Source organism: Macaca nemestrina, chromosome 13 (assembly GCF_043159975.1).
Source record: "Macaca nemestrina isolate mMacNem1 chromosome 13, mMacNem.hap1, whole genome shotgun sequence".
Classification (NCBI taxonomy): domain Eukaryota; kingdom Metazoa; phylum Chordata; class Mammalia; order Primates; family Cercopithecidae; genus Macaca; species Macaca nemestrina.
The window spans coordinates 49,907,442-49,925,420 of record NC_092137.1 but is presented as its reverse complement, the minus strand read 5'-3'; positions in this window follow the sequence as shown (position 1 = coordinate 49,925,420).

Below are 17,979 nucleotides of genomic sequence, written 5' to 3'. Positions count from 1 at the left end.
CAAGAGAGCATGTGCAGGGGAACCACCCTTTATAAAACCATCAGATCTCATGAGACTTATTCACTATCATGAGAACAGCATGGTAAAAACTCACCCTCATGATTCAGTTACCTCCCACCTGCTCCCTCCCATGACATATGTGGAGATTATGGAAGCTACAGTTCAAGATGAGATTTGGTTGGGGACACAGTCAAATCATATCAGACTGGATGAATAAAATGTAGTACATATACGCTATGGAATACTATGCAGCTGTAAAAAATGAGATCATGTATTTTTCAAGGACATGGATGGAGCTAGAGGCCATTATCCTTAACAAACTAACACAGGAACAGAAAACCAAATACCACATGTTATTACTTAAGTGGGAGCTAAATGATGAGAACACATGGACACATAGAGGGGAACAACACACAGTGGGGCTTTTCAGAGGGTGAGGGGTGGGAAGAGAAAGAGGATCGGGAAAAGTAACTAATTGGTACTAGGCTTGATAACTGGGTGCTGAAATAATCTGTACAACAAACCCCCATGACACATGTTTACTTATGTAACAAACCTGCACATATACCCACAAATTTAAAATAAAAAGATATGGACAGTAGAAACTCTGTTGTTTAACCAGTGTCAACCAGCCTTCCTGATCCAGAGGCTTTTATGAAGTGGCATGGTATGGGTTTTGTGTGTGTGCGTGGAGGCATGAGTTTGCATGACCAGAGTCAATATAATTATAATTCTGATTGATTTTAGATAAAGCACTATTTATTCCAGTCATAAGTCTCCTATACTATACTTGCTAGTGGCAAAAACCAAACAAAACAAAAACTTTGGGATATTTGTTTTGATGTGAAGCCAAGTGGCCTTAATTTGTTAAAATTTTGAAGCAGCAACTGCAGTTTAGACTGAGAAAAAATGCCTCCGGGAGACACAAGAACTATGTCAATTTTGTATGGCCATTCAGGACACATATGGACAATTTTATCCTTTCTCCAGTTGGTATGTGCTGAGAAAATACAAACTGAAATATATATTTTCCTAAACAAAAAGGTACCATGGTACCTAAGTCACATACTGTGTTCAACAGATAATTGGAAACTTAGAAATAGCAGCCTTCAATTCTCTGTCACTATCAATTTGCCAAATTGCTTTACTCCCTATGCCTTACTTTACACATATGTGACACAGTTTACATATGAGCTAACTGCTTTTCTTAAAAAAATTGTTATGAAGATCAAATATCAGTTTCTTTATTAAAAGATTAAGGGATCGAATTAACATATTAGCAAGGATATTACAGAGAATGTGACTGATAAACCTCCAGCCTGAGTGGGTTAATACAAGACATGTTTTATGTTTTTATCTTGCTGGAGCAACCATCATTGAAACTAAGACATTTTTTCAAGTGAAAGGGAATATATTAATTTGGGAAAATTGGCACAAAGACCATCCTGGGCAAACCTGGGCACCCTTTATCTCCCTACACAGCAGTTGAAAGTAGTTGTTGCTGGTCAGCGAATTCTTTTTTTTTTTTTTTTTCAAGTAATGAATCAGACAAAAATTTCTCCCAGATTTTGGCTCTGTCACCTTCCATAGGTGAATTAGGAAACCATTCTAGTGACAATGGTATTCTAGTAAACCTAGTAAATCTAGTAAATCTCTCCAAAAAAAAAAAAAAAAAAAAAAGAAAGAAAAAAGAAATACACCCAAAAAAGAAATGGAAAAAAAGCTCTCATAATAGCATTGCTGATTTCACTAGATCAGTAGCAACATCATGGTCAATTTCAAGCTATCAACATTTTAACAACTGGCTCACAACATCCCCGAATACTTAATAATAGGCTCTTGTGTGTTGGTGGGATCCATCCCCAGCGTGTCACTGACAGAGTGTCTTCTTCATTCCCATCAGCTGTCCCTAACAGGAAGAAGGCATAGACTGTTAGGCATGGAAGATATTTATGTGGGCCAGGCCAGGAAATAGAAAACATAATGTTCACCTGCAATCTACTCATTAGAATTCAGTCACATGCAAGGACCACAAGGAAGCTTGTGACATGTAGTTTAACTGTGTACCCAAAAGGAAATAAAATTGGGTTATATAAACAGCAACTAGATAATTCTTAGTTCTGCAACAAGTACTAAAGAGATTTTTCTGCCACAACTAGATAATTTCTAAGATTATTTCTTGATGTAATATACTATAAAAATATAATTATGAACCTGTACTTTTCTGTCCCCTAATAATACAAATACTAAACCAAATATGTATTTGGGGTGGAGAAATTGCGTGATCATAAGTAATCTAACTTCTATAATGTAGACTTACTATATTCTTGTGTAGAAATTTTAGAAATTGTTGTCTTTATGTCTTTGTAGAATAACTGTATATGTATTCCTCATAAACCAACTAGTAGATTCTATTAAACATTGAAATGTTGTGTTGCAATATGAGAATCAAGGACTATTCAAATTGCACTTTTAGCTTCGATATTTAAATGTAGTATTTTCTACTTGAATCATTTGGTGGGAATGATTGAATTGACATTATCTGTATTTTTATAAAAGATACACAGGTAGCTCTACTAAAATGGCAGTTTGAAGAAATGGAGCAAAATGAGGCCACCACTCATTGAGATAAAGTTCCCATGCATCAGCTTCAAAAGTGAACTTGTTAATTTTGTAGCTAGATCTCTGATGATTTTTTCATGAGACATATGAGAGAATGCTTAATAAATTACATAAAAATCCTATTTTCTTCAACTTGAATTTCAATCAATATTGATCATGCCATTATTTGAAAGTACTTTGTGTGGGAAAGTATTGAATTGATGGAAGTAAGAAAATTGAATATGAAATCTAACTGTAATAGTACCATTATGTTTTCTACTGAACTCATTTTCAGGAAATAATTTTTCTCACATAACAAATTCATTTTGCATTTTTTTCTGCTAATTGGTTAATTTGGTAGACAGTATCAAGATATTAAAATGTTAGGTGTTTTCAGATTATAAGTTTCTCTGAAATTTGTCACTAGAATAACATCCATGATATGGTTTGGTTGTGTCCCCACCCAAATTTCATCTTGAATTGTTACTCTCACAATTCCCACATGTCATGGGAGGTAATAGAATCATGGGAATTGGTCTTTCCTGTGCTGTTCTTGTGATAGTGAATATGTCTCATGAGATCTGATGATTTTAAAAATGAGTTTCCCTGTACAAGCTTTCTCTCTTTGACTGCTGACATTCATGTAAGACATGATGTTCTGGGCTAGGCATGGTGGCTCACACCTGTAGTCCCAGCACTTTGGGGGGCTGAGGCAGGAAGATCACGAGGTCAGGAGTTTCTGACCAGCCTGACCAACGTGGTGAAACCCCATCTCTACTAAAAATACAAAAATTAGCCAGACATAGTGATGTGTGCTTGTAATCCCAGCTACTTGGGAGGCTGAGGCAGAAGAATCACTTGAACCCAGGTGGAAGAGGTTGCAGGAAGCTGACGTTGTGCTACTGCACTCCAGTCTGGGTGACAGAGTGAGACTGTCTCAAAAAGAAAACAAAACAAAACAAAAAAAACCATGACTTGCTCCTCCCTGCCATCCACCATGATGGTGAGGCTTCCCCAACTACGTGGAACTGTAAGTTCAATAAACCTATTTCTTTGTAAATTGCCCAGTCTCAGGTATGTCTTTATCAGCAGCATGAAAACAGACTAATACAGTACATTGGTACCAGGAGTGGGGTGCTGCTGAAAAAAATACCTGAAAATGTGGGAGCAATTTTGGAACTGGTTAACAGGCAGAGGTTGGAACAGTTTGGAGGGCTCAGAAGAAGATAGGAAATGTGGGAAAGTTTTGAACTCCCTAGAGACTTGTTGAATGACTCTGTCCAAAATACTAATAATGGTATAGACAGTGAAATCCGGGCTGAGGTGGTCTCAGATGGAGATAAGGAACTTGTTGGGAAACGGAGCAAAGGTGACTCTTGTTACATTTTAGCAAAGAGACTGGTGGGATTTTGCTCCTGCCGTAGAGATTTGTGGAGCTTTGAACTTGAGAGAGATGATTTACGGTATCTAGTGGAAGAAATTTCTAAGCAACAAAGCATTCAAGAGGTTACTTTGGTGCTGTTAAAGGTATTCAGTTTTAAAAGGGAAACAGAGCCTAAAAGTTTGAAGCATCAACAGTCTGACAAGATGACAGAAAAGAAAATTCCATTTTCTGAGGAGAAATTCAAGCTGGCTGCAGAAATTTGTGTAAGTAACGACAGTCAAAAGTTAATCAGCAAGAAAATGGAGGAAATATCTGCAGAGCATGTCAGAGGCCTTTGTGGCAGCCCCTCCCATCACAGGCCTGAAGATTTAGGAGGATGAAATGGTTTTATGAACCATGCCCAGGGTCCTTCTGCTGTGTGCAGTCTAGGGACTTGGTGCCCTGTGTCCCAGCTGTTCCAGCTGTGACTAAAGGCAGCCAAGGTACAGCTTGGACTGTTGCTTTGGAGGGTGGAAACCCCAAGCCTTGGCAGCTGACACATGGTGTTGAGCCTGCGGTTGCACAGAAGTCAAGAATAGAGGTTTGGGAACCTCTGCCTAGATTTCAGAGGATGTATAGAAAGACCTGAACGCCCAGGCAGAAGTTTGCTACAGGGGTGGGGCCTTCATGGAGAACCTCTGTGAGAGCAGTACAGAATGGAAATGTGGAGTTGGAGCCCCCACACAGAGTCCCTACTGGGGCACCACTTAGTAGAGCTGTGAGAAGAGGGCCACTGTCCTCCAGATCTCAAAATGGTACATCCACTGACAGCTTGCACTATACGCCTGGAAAAGCCACAGATACTCAATGCCAGCCTGTGAAGGCATTGAGGAGGGTGGCTATACCCTGCAAAGTCACAAGGGCAGAGCTGCTCAAGATCATGGGAATCTGCCTCTTGCAGCAGGGTGACCTGTATATGAGACATAAAGTCAAAGGAGGTCATTTTGGAGCTTTGAGATTTGACTACCCTGCTGAATTTCAGACTTGCATGGGGTGTGTAATCTTTGTTTTGGCCAATTTATGCCATTTGGAATGGCTGTATTTACCCAAAGCCTGTACCCCCATTGTATCTAGGAAGTAACTAACTTGCTTTTGATTTGACAGGCTTATAGCCAGAAGGGACTTAATAGCCTTGTCTCAAATGACACTTTGGTCTTCGGACTTTTGAGTTAATGCTGAAATGAGTTAAGACATTGGGGAACTGTTGGGAAGGCATGATTGGATTTGAAATGTGAGGACATGAGATTTGGGAGGGGCCAGGGGCTGAATGATATGGTTTGCCTGTGTTGCCACCTAAATCTTATCTTGAATTGTAACTCCCATAATGGCTATATGTCATGGGAGGGACCTGGTGGGAGGTAATTGAATCGCGGGGGCAGGTTTTTCTCATGCTGTTCTCATGATAGTGAATAAGTCTCATGAGATCTGATGGTTTTAAAAATGGGAGTTTCCTTACGCAAGTCCTCTCTCTTGGCCTGCTGCCATCCATGTAAGATGTGACTTGATCCTCCTTGCCTTCTGCCATGATTGTAGGGTTCCCCAGCCACGTGGACCTGTAAGTCCATTAAACCTCTTTTGTAAATTGCCCAGTCTCATGTGTGTCTTTATCAGTAGCATGAATGGACTAATATAGTCTATAATACTTGACATGTGAGTCCATATGCAACGGATGTGGACTATTTGCTTCCTTAATGTCCATGGTATATGTGTTTAAAAAAACCAGTTGCCAGCAATAGACAATAGTGATAACAATGACTGATCTAAGGCCAAGGTGTTGGAGACTGAAGCCTCACCACACTTTGTAGCTATGTGATTTGAAGCAAGTCACACTATCCTTTCTGTGACTTAGTTTCTCTTCTGTGAAATGGAGGCTGTAAAATTTGAGTCCATGCCTCACAGGTTTGTAAGAAGGATTAAATAAGTCAATACATAAAAAAAACTTCAGTAATAGCACATTGATATAGTTTAGATATTTGTCCCCTTCAAATCTCATGTTGAAATTTGCTCCCCGGTGTTGGAAGTGGAGACTAGTGGGAAGTATTTGGGTCATGGAGGCATATTTGTCGTGAAGAGCTTGGTGCTCTCCTCACAGTAATAAGTTCTCATTCTAATTAGTTTTGTGATAATTTATTGTTAAAAAGAGCCTGGCACTTCTCTCCCCCACTGTCTTTCTCCCTCTCTCATACAATGTTATCTTTATATGATGGTTCCCCTTCAGCTTCTACCATGAGTGAAAGCAGTCTGACGCCTTCATCAGTAGCAGATGATGGCACTGTGCTTCTTGTAGAGTCTGCAGAAGCATGAGCCATATAAACTTTTCTTTGTAATTTCCTTTATAGCAACACTAATACACTAAAACACACATGTCCAGTGGTTTATTGCATTGCATTATTGCAAAGCATTATTGTAAATATATTTGCTAGCTGTTGGTGGTGAGATTATTATTAAATACATCTCTTTAATTTTATATCTTTTCTTCAATTATCTGTATTTTTTACTAAAAGGAGCATTTTCTCATTTGAAAGCAAAAGCAAAACAAAATTATTTTCCCATAGTCTTGATAATTCTCTCACTAAAGGAGCTGAGATTATTTTACTAATTTTAATCCCAAATGAGGTGGAGGCCATGTTTAATATCAATTATTTTAATATATTATAATAATACTTCACAGATCAGATTTCATGTTATTAGAAAATTGACAACTGCAAAATTAGTTCCTGATTTGAATTTTAAGAAAAGATGGTAATTGACGTTTTTCCATACTTTTAGCTAAATCACATGCATCATATTCTGTTTACATTTCTTCTGTCCATAAAATTCCTTTGTCTTATAATCTTTAAGTCATCTTTTAAAGAAAGCTATTTTTAGTTATTATTAGAACAAATATTCAGCGGAATATTGGTTGGGTTTTGGCTTTTTGCTAGGTAGAAACAGCACTGAAGTTGGAATCTGTCACTATGACCTATCACTTTCTGGCTATTCAATTCCTGAGGTCTCAATAGTAAAACAGACTAACAATAGTGAGGTTTAAAAAATGTAGGTACAAAGACATTTGTTTCTATTTATAGGAAAACCCTAAAGTGTTGACTGGACACAAAGGCTTTTGGTGCTTCTTGTATTCTTCTCAAATGTGAATCCCATTGTCCAGTAGTATATTACAGTCTTTCTTAGAAGCCTGGATATCTTGCCTCCTGCTGGAGCTATATAATGTACATGTAATTTTTCTCAGTGAGAAAATGGTAGTTAAAATTATAGTTAGAGCATTTATAACTTTATTATCCACATTAGAGCTAATGTTAGGGTATTTGTCTGGCTAATATTATCATTGTCCACTTCTACATTTATATACTGTGAGAAATTAGCTTTGTAAGTTTGGTTGTCTACACACACACACAACTAAATAAATAAATAAATAAATAAATAAATAAATAATTTGACACAGAGTCTTGCTCTGTTGCCCAGGCTGGATTGCAATGGTCCAATTATAGCTTACTGCAACCTCAAACTCCCAGGCTTGAGTGATGCTCTCACTTCAGCCTCTCGAGTAGCTGAGACCATAGGCATGCATCACTACAGCCAGCTAAATTCTTTTTTATTTTTAGTAGAGACAGCTCTTGCTATGTTGCCCAGGCTGGTCTCAAACTGCTGGTCTTAAGCAATCTTCCTACCTCATCCTCCCAAGATGTTGAGATTATAGACAAGAGCCACTGTGCCCAGCATGTCTTCAACATTTAAATGTTCTGACAAATGAGGATGTTATAGTAGATGTGTTTGTTCTGTTTCTTTCCATAACAGCCCTTAGTTTATGGAATTTAACAACTCCCTGAGATTCTTTCTGAAATACACATAATCAGGAGGGACCAGGAGGTGAGGGAACAAGAGGTCAAGACTACAAAATGGTTGCAAATGTCAAACAAACATCGTGCAATAGCAATATTAGAATCAGTGATACAGGGACAGTACAAGCATAGAGTTCTTGCTGTCAGAAGTGTTCTGATGATCAGATAATGCATATGACAACATTCTGAAAATTATAGAATAGCATGCAGATAGGAGGTGATAGTGTTATTGTTGCATGATATGGTATGAATATTTTGGAATAGGGTAGAGCTGGAGAATAAATGCTTTGGCAGGCAGTTAGTGTGTTGTTTGAGAGCATGAACTCTGAAGCTAGACTGCTTGGGTTTGAATTTTGGAGGCGCCATTTCCTAGCCATGTGATTTGGGCAATTTATTTCATATTCCTGTGACTCAGGTTCTTCATCTCTAAAAATGGTACCTATTTTACAAGGATTGTTATGAGGATTCAATTGCCTAATTTATGTAAGGTAATTTAAAAGGTTCCTGGAATATGGTAATTATTATGTAATGTTTTTTGCTGTTATTTTTATCTAGTCAAACTCCAAATTATTGAAATTAGAAAATTTAGAGCCTTTTTTCCTATCATTTAATAATTTTCCATTTTAGTAATAAGGGTATTAAACCTTTTACAATTGCATTTGTGGCAAATTTTTCTATCATATAGTGATTTGCCTTTTGTCTTAAAACTTTATGTAGTCAAAATCATTGATCTTTTTAAAGGGATGTTTAAAGACAAAAAACCTTGAAATCACAACAAAATTTCAACTTTGTGTATTTCCATTTATCATTTACACATACTCATTTTTACAGTTATAAACATCCCATGCATACTATTTTGTATTCTGTTAACATCTTATAAAACTCTTCCTTAATTCTTTTTACTCTACATAATCATCACCTATAAGGGCAGCAATATATTGGCTCATATTGGCACTGAACCTTATAGTTGATTTCTCCCTTTCATTTCCTTTAATGTCAGAGTTGAATTTGTGACTGAATTGTAATAATTATATACAATCCTACTTTTATAATTATTATTAGAAAATTTGGAGTACTGATTAGCCATTACAGTACTTTTGTGATTTTGTGTTGTAATATTTTCACTGTGATGGTTAATGCCACAATAAACCCATTTTTCCTTTTCATTGGAACCTCTCTTCAGATAATAAGAAAACCTAATATAGAAGTAATAAGCAAGGAGTTGTTCTGGGTAAAACAGGAGTGAGATCCCAGAGCTCCACCACACCTACCACCTCTCTCACTCTTTCTCTGGTGTCTATAACAGAGACCATGAGTTCTGTGTAACAGTTTTAAAAACCACAAGCCTATAAACACTTTATAATTCATTCTACTATATACTGTAAATATGTTTGTTATTCATACAAGACCATAAGAGACCTCTGTATCTTTACCATTATTTAGTCCCATAGTAGAATTGTTCAGTAAGCTATACTTTAGGACTTTTGATTTGCACTTAAGTGCATGTGGTAAGCATGCTGTTGAAGAGCTTTTCAAGTTAATTAAAGAGTCATTTTTATGAGGCTCCATGGAAGAATTTTTCTTATACTTTAATATTTAGTAGTGAGGCCAGAGAGGGGAAATGGGCTTTATTCTATCCATTGGCATTTTATATTAGGAACAATAAATCTATATTGGTCTGTTTTCACACTGCTATAGAGAACTTCCCTGAGACTTGGTAATTATGAAGGAAAGAGGTTTAACTGACTCACAGTTCCATATGGCTGGGGAGGCCTCAGGAAACTTGCAAACATGGCAGAAGGGGAAGCAGGCATGTTTTTCACAAGGCAGTCGGAGAGGGAAGAGAAAGTGAAGGGGGAAGAGTCCCTTGTAAAGCCATCAGATCTCATGAGAACTCACTATAATGAGAACACTGTGGGGGAAATTGCCCCCATTATTCAATCACCTCCCTCCCTCCACACATGGGGATTATATGTCCCTCCCTTGATAGGTGGTGATATGGTTTGACTGTATCCCCACCCAAATCTCAGCTTGAGTTTTGTCTCCCAGAATCCCCGTGTGTTGTGGAAGGGACCCAGGGGGAGGTAATTAAACCATGGGGCCCAGTCTTTCCCGTGCTATTCTCGTGATAGTGTATAAGTCTCACAAGATCTGATGGGTTTATCAGGGGTTTCTGCTTTTGCATCTTCCTCATTTTCTTCTTGTTGCTGACATGTAAAAAGTGCCTTTCACCTACCACAATGATTCTGAGGCCTCTGCAGCCATTTGGAACTGTAAATCCAATTAAACCTCTTTATGTTCCCAGTTTCAGGTATCTTTATCAGCAATGTGAAAATGGCCTCATACAGGTAGGAATCACAATTTGAGATGAGATTTGGGTGGGGACACAGATCCAAACCGTATCAAAATCTTATGATTGACTTGTCTCTCTGCTTTGATGAGAGTTGAGTTTGTAACCCAACTCTTAACAATTATGTACAATACTTTTTTGTATTAAATATAATACAACATCTTTGTAGTAAATTTACAGGATATTTCTTTACCACTGTACCTTTATTTTTTTACTTTGCCTTGATTCATATTTTTTCTCCTGTGACTTATGCAAGTAGTTTTATGATTATTTATCAGGTTAAGTTTCCAGTAGTGGATTATTGTGTAAATGTATATAAATATTCTAGTATCTTTTAGTATCTATTGTAGCCTTGATTTGATGGAAGCATCTCCACTCAGCTTCCAAACCAATCTTATTATACATTTTTCATGAATTAAATGCATAAAATGAATCTAATATATTTAAAATGAACAATGAATATAAGGTACGTCTCATGATTGTTGTGAGAATTAAAGGATATATGTAAATTATGTATATTAGCTATTTACTATGTATTAATAAATATTAGCCATTAATAGAGCATTTTCTAGCTAACCACATTACTGGTGTCTTCAGTTGTGATTTAATAAAAGAGATTGAAGGTTATATTTGCAGCGAATGTCTTGGCAATAGAAAACTTATGTTCCTTTACTAATTGTGTCATTGATGTCTTAGAGTCTTTATTGGACAAATGATTGATCTTCTGTGGTACACATTTTAGTCAACTGCATTTTTTAACAACAATCTTCTTGTGCCTGTGCTATAATTGTCCTTGTGAAATGGTCAAGAAATAAGGTAAAAAATATATGTGTGTATATATATGTGTGTGTGTGTATATATTTATATATACACACATATATATGTATTTTAATGTTCATTCATTAACCAAAATTCAACAAATTCTCAAACATGTGAGTTTTGTAGGGCTTTGTTTGTTGGATGTAATGAATGACATTACCACACTGTTTATTTTCAACCAATAATTAGCTTTTAATTGTAAAAGGAAGGAATTACTGCCAGGACTTCTATTTATTGAGTTGACTCCATCATTGGGCTTGGGGATGATGCTGTGTTTACCATGGAGTACATGTTATTTACCATGAGGATTACTTTCACACTCAGATAGTTCTAAATGGTAAATTAACTCAGGTAGAGGGTCTCTATTAACATGTACAACTGAGCTAACTGTCCACAAACTGAAAAAAAGATATTTAATTTTCCTAGAAACAGATTGAACAATAAAGATGTGTCAGCATTGTTTGAAAATATGTACTCCACTCTATGTGAAATACATTCTATTCTTGTGTTCCTTTTAAGAAAGAAAAAAGAAAGAGAAAAAAGCCCACTTGTTATTTATCCAGCGTTAGAAAATGAATGTGACTGTGGCTTACTATACTTTAGTTTTTAATTGCCTGTTTGACAGTAAACCTGTTTCCAGAATGCAGTGTATATATTTCATGCTTTACTTTAAGTATGTGCTTCTAATGCCAGATAACAGCATTTAGTTCTTTTTGTTTATATAGTTTATTTTGCATCATAGCATTGTCTATTAATAAAAATCACCATTCAAGAAGATTTTAAGGATCCTTACAGCCTTGTGAAATGTTTGCTTCCTTTGCTCAATATTTTTGAAGAAAGTCCAATTTTTTAAAAAAATATGGTTTTTCTGTATTTAAAAAAAACAAAAAAATCTAGTTTAGATGCATACTTGCCCTGCCCCATCCCTCCCCACCAAAAAAAAAGAAAAAACAAACAAACAAACAAAAAAACACACAAAACAACGAGTAATGCTCTGGGCCAGAAGTCTTTATTTTATTTTATTTTATTTTATTTTATTTTATTTTATTTTATTGTATCATTGAAACTTTCAATTTGTTATAAAATCATGAAAAAATCCAGATCCATTAAACATCAGAATAATATGTCAACATGTAACATACATTAAGTATAACTGTAGGTTTTTAACTTTAGGCTGATTGGTACATCCAAAGCTTTGAGTTGTCTTCCTCAGAATCATATGATTACACACAGTGGCTCTAGAAGCTGCTAGCCACTAGCCATCAAGACAAGGAGACCTAAATGAGCGGTGATCTGAAGCCCTACACCACTGCATTTCTTATTTCTATGTGTTTGCTTTTTTAAAGAACAACAACAAAAAATTCCAAAGAGCATAATGCACTGACATTCAATAAAGTTAATTTTACAGATTAAAAAAATGAAATTTAGAAAAGGCAAAAGACTCGCCTCCTTGCCTAGGTCATGACCAGCTGGTGGTACCTACATGCATAGCCATGTATGTTTACTTTCACCTTTAACCTTTTTGCCTGGCCTACCTCAATTACCCTAGATTCACTTTCATTTTATTATTGACAAGGTGTCACATTCTGTAAGAGATCCTGATGGTTGCCCTATGTAACTTTTCCGTGAAATATAGTCATGTGCTGCGTAATGTTTCTGTTACTGACCACAAATATGATGGTAGTCCTAAAATATTGTAATACCTACCTTATTTTAACTGTACCTTTTCTATGTGTAGATGTGTTTATATATACAAATTCTTACATTGTGGTAAAACTGCCTACAGTATTCAGTACAGTAACATACTCTACAGGTTTGCACCCTAGGAACAATAGGCTATTCCACCTAGCATCAGGGTATAGTAGGCCATACCATATAGGTCTGTGTAAGTACACTCTATCATATCTGTGTGACAAAATCTCTTAAAGACACTTTTCTCAGAATATATCCCTGTCATTATGTGTCACATGCCTGTATATGGATTTTTCATTAAGTAATATTTTGTAAAATAAAGAGATGTGATTCACATGCAATGAAATGCACATATCTTAAGTATATAATCTGATGAGTTTTGACAAGTGTATACACCCAGGTAACCACATAGTAGTGCAGAATATTTCTATCATCTCTTCCTGTTCTCCTCCCACCCTACAACTCTACTGGCGGTAACCAATTCTGCTTTTCCTCACTATAGACTAGTTTTGCTTATTCTAGAACTTCATAAAATGCAGTATATGGCATTTTTTTGTGTCTAGCTTCTTTTGCTCAACATAATATTTTTTGAGATTCATCAAATAGTATTGCATGTATCAGTAACTTATTTTTTATTGTGGAGTTGTTTTCCATTCTTTAAATATGCTATGATTTATTTATCCACTCTTTTGATAATGTATATTGTTTTTTTTTCAGTTATTTATTTTTATGAATAAAGCTGATAGGAACATTTTTGTATGTCTTTTTATGAACATGTTTTCATTTATCTTGGGACAATATTTTAAAATGCAATTGCTAGGTTATAGTAAATGTGTATGTTTAATTCTGTAAGAAACTGTCAAATAGCTTTCTAAACTGGCTCCATTTTATATTCCCACCAGCAATGTATGAGTATCAGGTGCTACATATCCTCCCAACATTATCAGTTTTTAAAATTTGGGTTATTTTGGTGAGTATGAAGAAAATATCTCACTAAAGTTTCTATTTGCATTTTCCTTGCTACTGAAGACGTGAAGCATTTTTCATATGCTTATTGGATACTTTTCTTTTTTGAAAAATTTCTCTCACAGCCATTTAAAAAATTTGGTTGTCTTCTTTATATTGCTGATTCATAGGAATTCATTATATATTCTGAATATGACTGTTGTAAAATTTGTGTCTTAAAAATATATTCTCCAATCCAGTGATTTGACTTTATTAATGGCAGTTTTCAATAAGCAGAAGTTCTTAATTTTGATAAAACCTATTTAACCCTTCCTTTATTTTTTCTTTTTTGAATTCATGCTTTTGTGCCCAGGAATTTTTTGCAAGAGAACATAAAGTTGCTCTTTTATGACTCTCTTCAGAAGCTTTATATGTTAGGTTTTATGTGTAAGTTTATGAATCATCTCAAATTATTGTGTGTGGTGTGAGATTGGGTTGAGGTTCAGTTTCTTCCCCCACACTTTTAACCAGCATCATTTTCTGAAATGATTTTTTCCCCATAGAGGTGCATTGATCTCTTTGTTGAAAATCAGTTAACCATATATGTGTTAATCTATTTTTGGATTTCCTGTTTTGCTCCATTGATCTGTAAATTTGCTGTTATTCCAATACCACACTGTCTTGATTAATGTACCTTTATAACAAGTCTTGAAACTAGGCTTGTAAGTCCTCTAAATTTGTTCATTGTTTTCACTATGTTTAGGCTATTCCAGGTCCCATTTTCATTTATATTCTATATTTATCAATTTCTACAAAAGTATAACTGAGATTTTGATTGAATTGCATGAAATACATACATCAAATGGGGGAAAATTGAAAATAATGTTGTTTTCAAAATAATGAATATTGTATGTTTCTCCAGTTTTTAAGGTTTTAAAAAAGTCGTCTAAGTGATTTGTTGTTTACAGTGCGGATATCTTGCACTGCTTATTTGAAAGTTATTTGTGAGTATATTATGGTTTTTTGCACTAATATAAATGGTATTATCTCATTTTCCAATTGACTGCTGCTAAGAATAGCAATGCAATTGAATTTTGTATATTGACCTTGTCTTCTGTGATCTTGCTAAGTTCCCTTATAAATTCTACAGTTTTAAAATAGATTCCTTAGGATTTTCTACATCATTAAGCAATAGTTGAAGACAGCCACTCTAGATGGCTCATAATTAAATACATTATAATTTGCCAACTGAATTACCCAGATAATAATTTCTATTAGAGGTCATAGGGAAAAAGTCATTAAATGAACATAAGAAATTCTTTATTAGAAAGTTACTATATATCAAAACATACACTTGATGATTGTTTAAATCACATTGTCTCCAAATAAAGGGACTTTTACTTCTTAATTGCTTGCCTACAATCCTTTTGCTTTTTCTCCCTGTCTTACTGTATTCTCTGAAACTGCCAATGCAAAGTTAAATACAAGTTGTAAGAATACATCTTTGCCTTATTTCTGATCTAAGGAGGAAAATATTCAAAATTTTACCATTCAGCAAGATGTTAGTTGTGTGATTTTCATAGATACCCTATATTTCAGGTTGAGAACATTTCTTTCTAAGAACTACTAGTTCACTGAATTGTTTTTAAACATGGATATGTATGAATGTGGTCAAATATTTTTTCTGTATTGTGATTTTTCTCCTTTATTCTGCTAATGTAGTAAATTATACTGCTAGACTTTAAAATATTAAAACAGCTGTGTCTGCCTAAAATGAACTCCACTTGGTCAATATGTCTTTTTACATATTTTTGGGGATTTTTGGCTTTGCTTTTAAGTTTATTTGAATATATAAAACATACAAATATATTTGTGAATATTGTTTTAAGATACTTGCATCTACATTCTGGAGGAATATTTGTAATTTTCTTATAATATCTTTGTTCAGTTTTTGGTATCAAGGATATGCCAACTTCATAATGTAGTATTCCCTCCTCTTATACTTAAGAGTTTGTACAAGATTTTTATTACTTCTTCCTCATATGTTTAGTGGTATTACCAATAAATGCAAAACTTATGTTTTGATTTGTAGTAACTTTCTAATTAATGAATTTTGTATGTTCATTTAATGATTTTGCCGTGTGACCTCTAGTTGAAATTATTATCAGAGTAATTCAGTTGGCAAATTATGATATATTTAAATATAAGACATCTACAGTGGCTGTCTTCAAGTATTGCTTAATTATTTCGTTATTGCTGTTCAGTTTTCCACATTATTTTCTAAACCTCCTATATGTAAGATTTTTTATGGTAAGAGACTGTCTTCTATGTCTGGCATTGTCTATGATTCTTAGTACATTGCTATGTCATCTTAGGCACCAGTAACATTTTTACTGGTATGATCTTCTGTCAGAACTTTAAGGGGGAACATCCTTTATTTGTCTTTAAATAGATCTTTCAAGTATCAAGGGACTCCCCTTAGTTACAGTATTATTAAATTGGCTAATTATCTAATCTCTTATTCTTCAATAAAATATCCATTTCTTGTTCCACAATAAAACTTTAAAGTATCACCAGTTTCTATAAGCAGGTACTTTAACTTCTGCATTTACCATCCCTGAACTGAATTTTTATCAAGCATTCATTTTTCTCATTTACTTCTAAAACAAAGAACCACTCCTATAAATCAGCCCTTTCATTACTTATCGTATTATTTGCAGAAAATTATCTATTAGACAATTAAAAATGGTGAAATATGACTTTTTAAAAAAAATCCAAGAAGTCAAGATGACAGAATATTCAAAATTTAAAAATTGTAAACTCAAATATACTTAGAAGATAAAAAGCAAAAGGAACAAAACTCTATTCTCTTTGGAATGATTCAGAAATTATAACGTCCAATTCTGGCCATGAGATGCTAGAAAACATTGGCAGAAATTTGGAAAAGAGTCATATTTACAATTAAGAGAGAACTGCTGGAGAGCATGTCTTTCTATCCTTTTGAATAGGAAGAAGGAACAATGTCAACCTTCTTCCTCCTCAGAGATACTTTGAGACCATTAAGAGAATCAGTTTTACATTGAAAATGCGGCTGTGGTTTGCAGAGATAAGTAATAACAAGAGGCTGGACACTTGAGGAAAATATTGAGTTTCTCAATCAACTAACCTAGAGAGCTATCCTACACTTGTACTTTATTATATGAGCTAATTAATTACATCATTGTTTAAGCTAGACTTTTCTTACTGGCAGCTGAAATATCCTCAATATTATGACCTCATAACCCAGAAAATATAAAAATGCATAATGTGTGTGAATAGTTGTGTGTATGATGTTCTGGATTCTAGGGATTAACATTAAAATGGCAGGACTTAGGCCACAATACAGTGTAAACCACTGGAATATGTACATGACACAGGGATAGATTTTAGAGAAATTATGAAAGATATTTAAAGACCTTTGAAACTGTGGTTTAAGTATTGTATTTAGGGAGGAAGCCAGACTGAACAAGATAAAGGGGAAAGCTGGCTCAGAGGAAGTGGGTCGATAATATCAGACTCATTTTAATATGGATATGAGTTGCAGATTAATTACTTTAAGTGCAAACTTGAGAGTTCTGTTTCCATGGTTTGTAAAATTTCCTATGTGGCCAAAACCAAAAGAAAAAATATTAATTACTAAGTGGATGTGGTATTATATCAATAATTGCTACTTACCTAAATAGAACACACAAAGCTGAACATAATTTAAAGTCATCAATAATTACTATTTTGTTCTTATTTTTATCTTTTTTTCGTGAGTGTCATCTATCTCTTAATATTGAATTTTGATGAGCAATAAAAACAGACATTAGCAGAACAAATATAAAGATATATAATTAGCCTACTTACTCAACCTTGAAAATACTGATAATTTTATTATTTATAGAAAATTATATTTTAGACAATCATAAAAAAGGTGAAGTATGACAAATATTAAAAATATTGAGGAAGTCAAAATTACAGAAAGTTTAAAATTTAAATATTATAAACTCAAATATGCTTAGAAGACAAAAACAAAAACAAAAGAAACAAAACTCTATCCTCTTATTCAGAATAATTTAAAAATAATCATGAAGTCCAGTTCTGGACATGAGATGCTGGAAAACATTGACAGAAATTTGGAAAAGAGTCATGTTTACAATGAAAATATAACCTACTTAATTGTAAGGGCAAACAATTCAAACAGGGAAAAACACCCTGTTACCAATACCTGCTAAAATTTTGAATAAAAGAATCTAGGACTATATTAGACCTACTTCATGTCCTCTGTA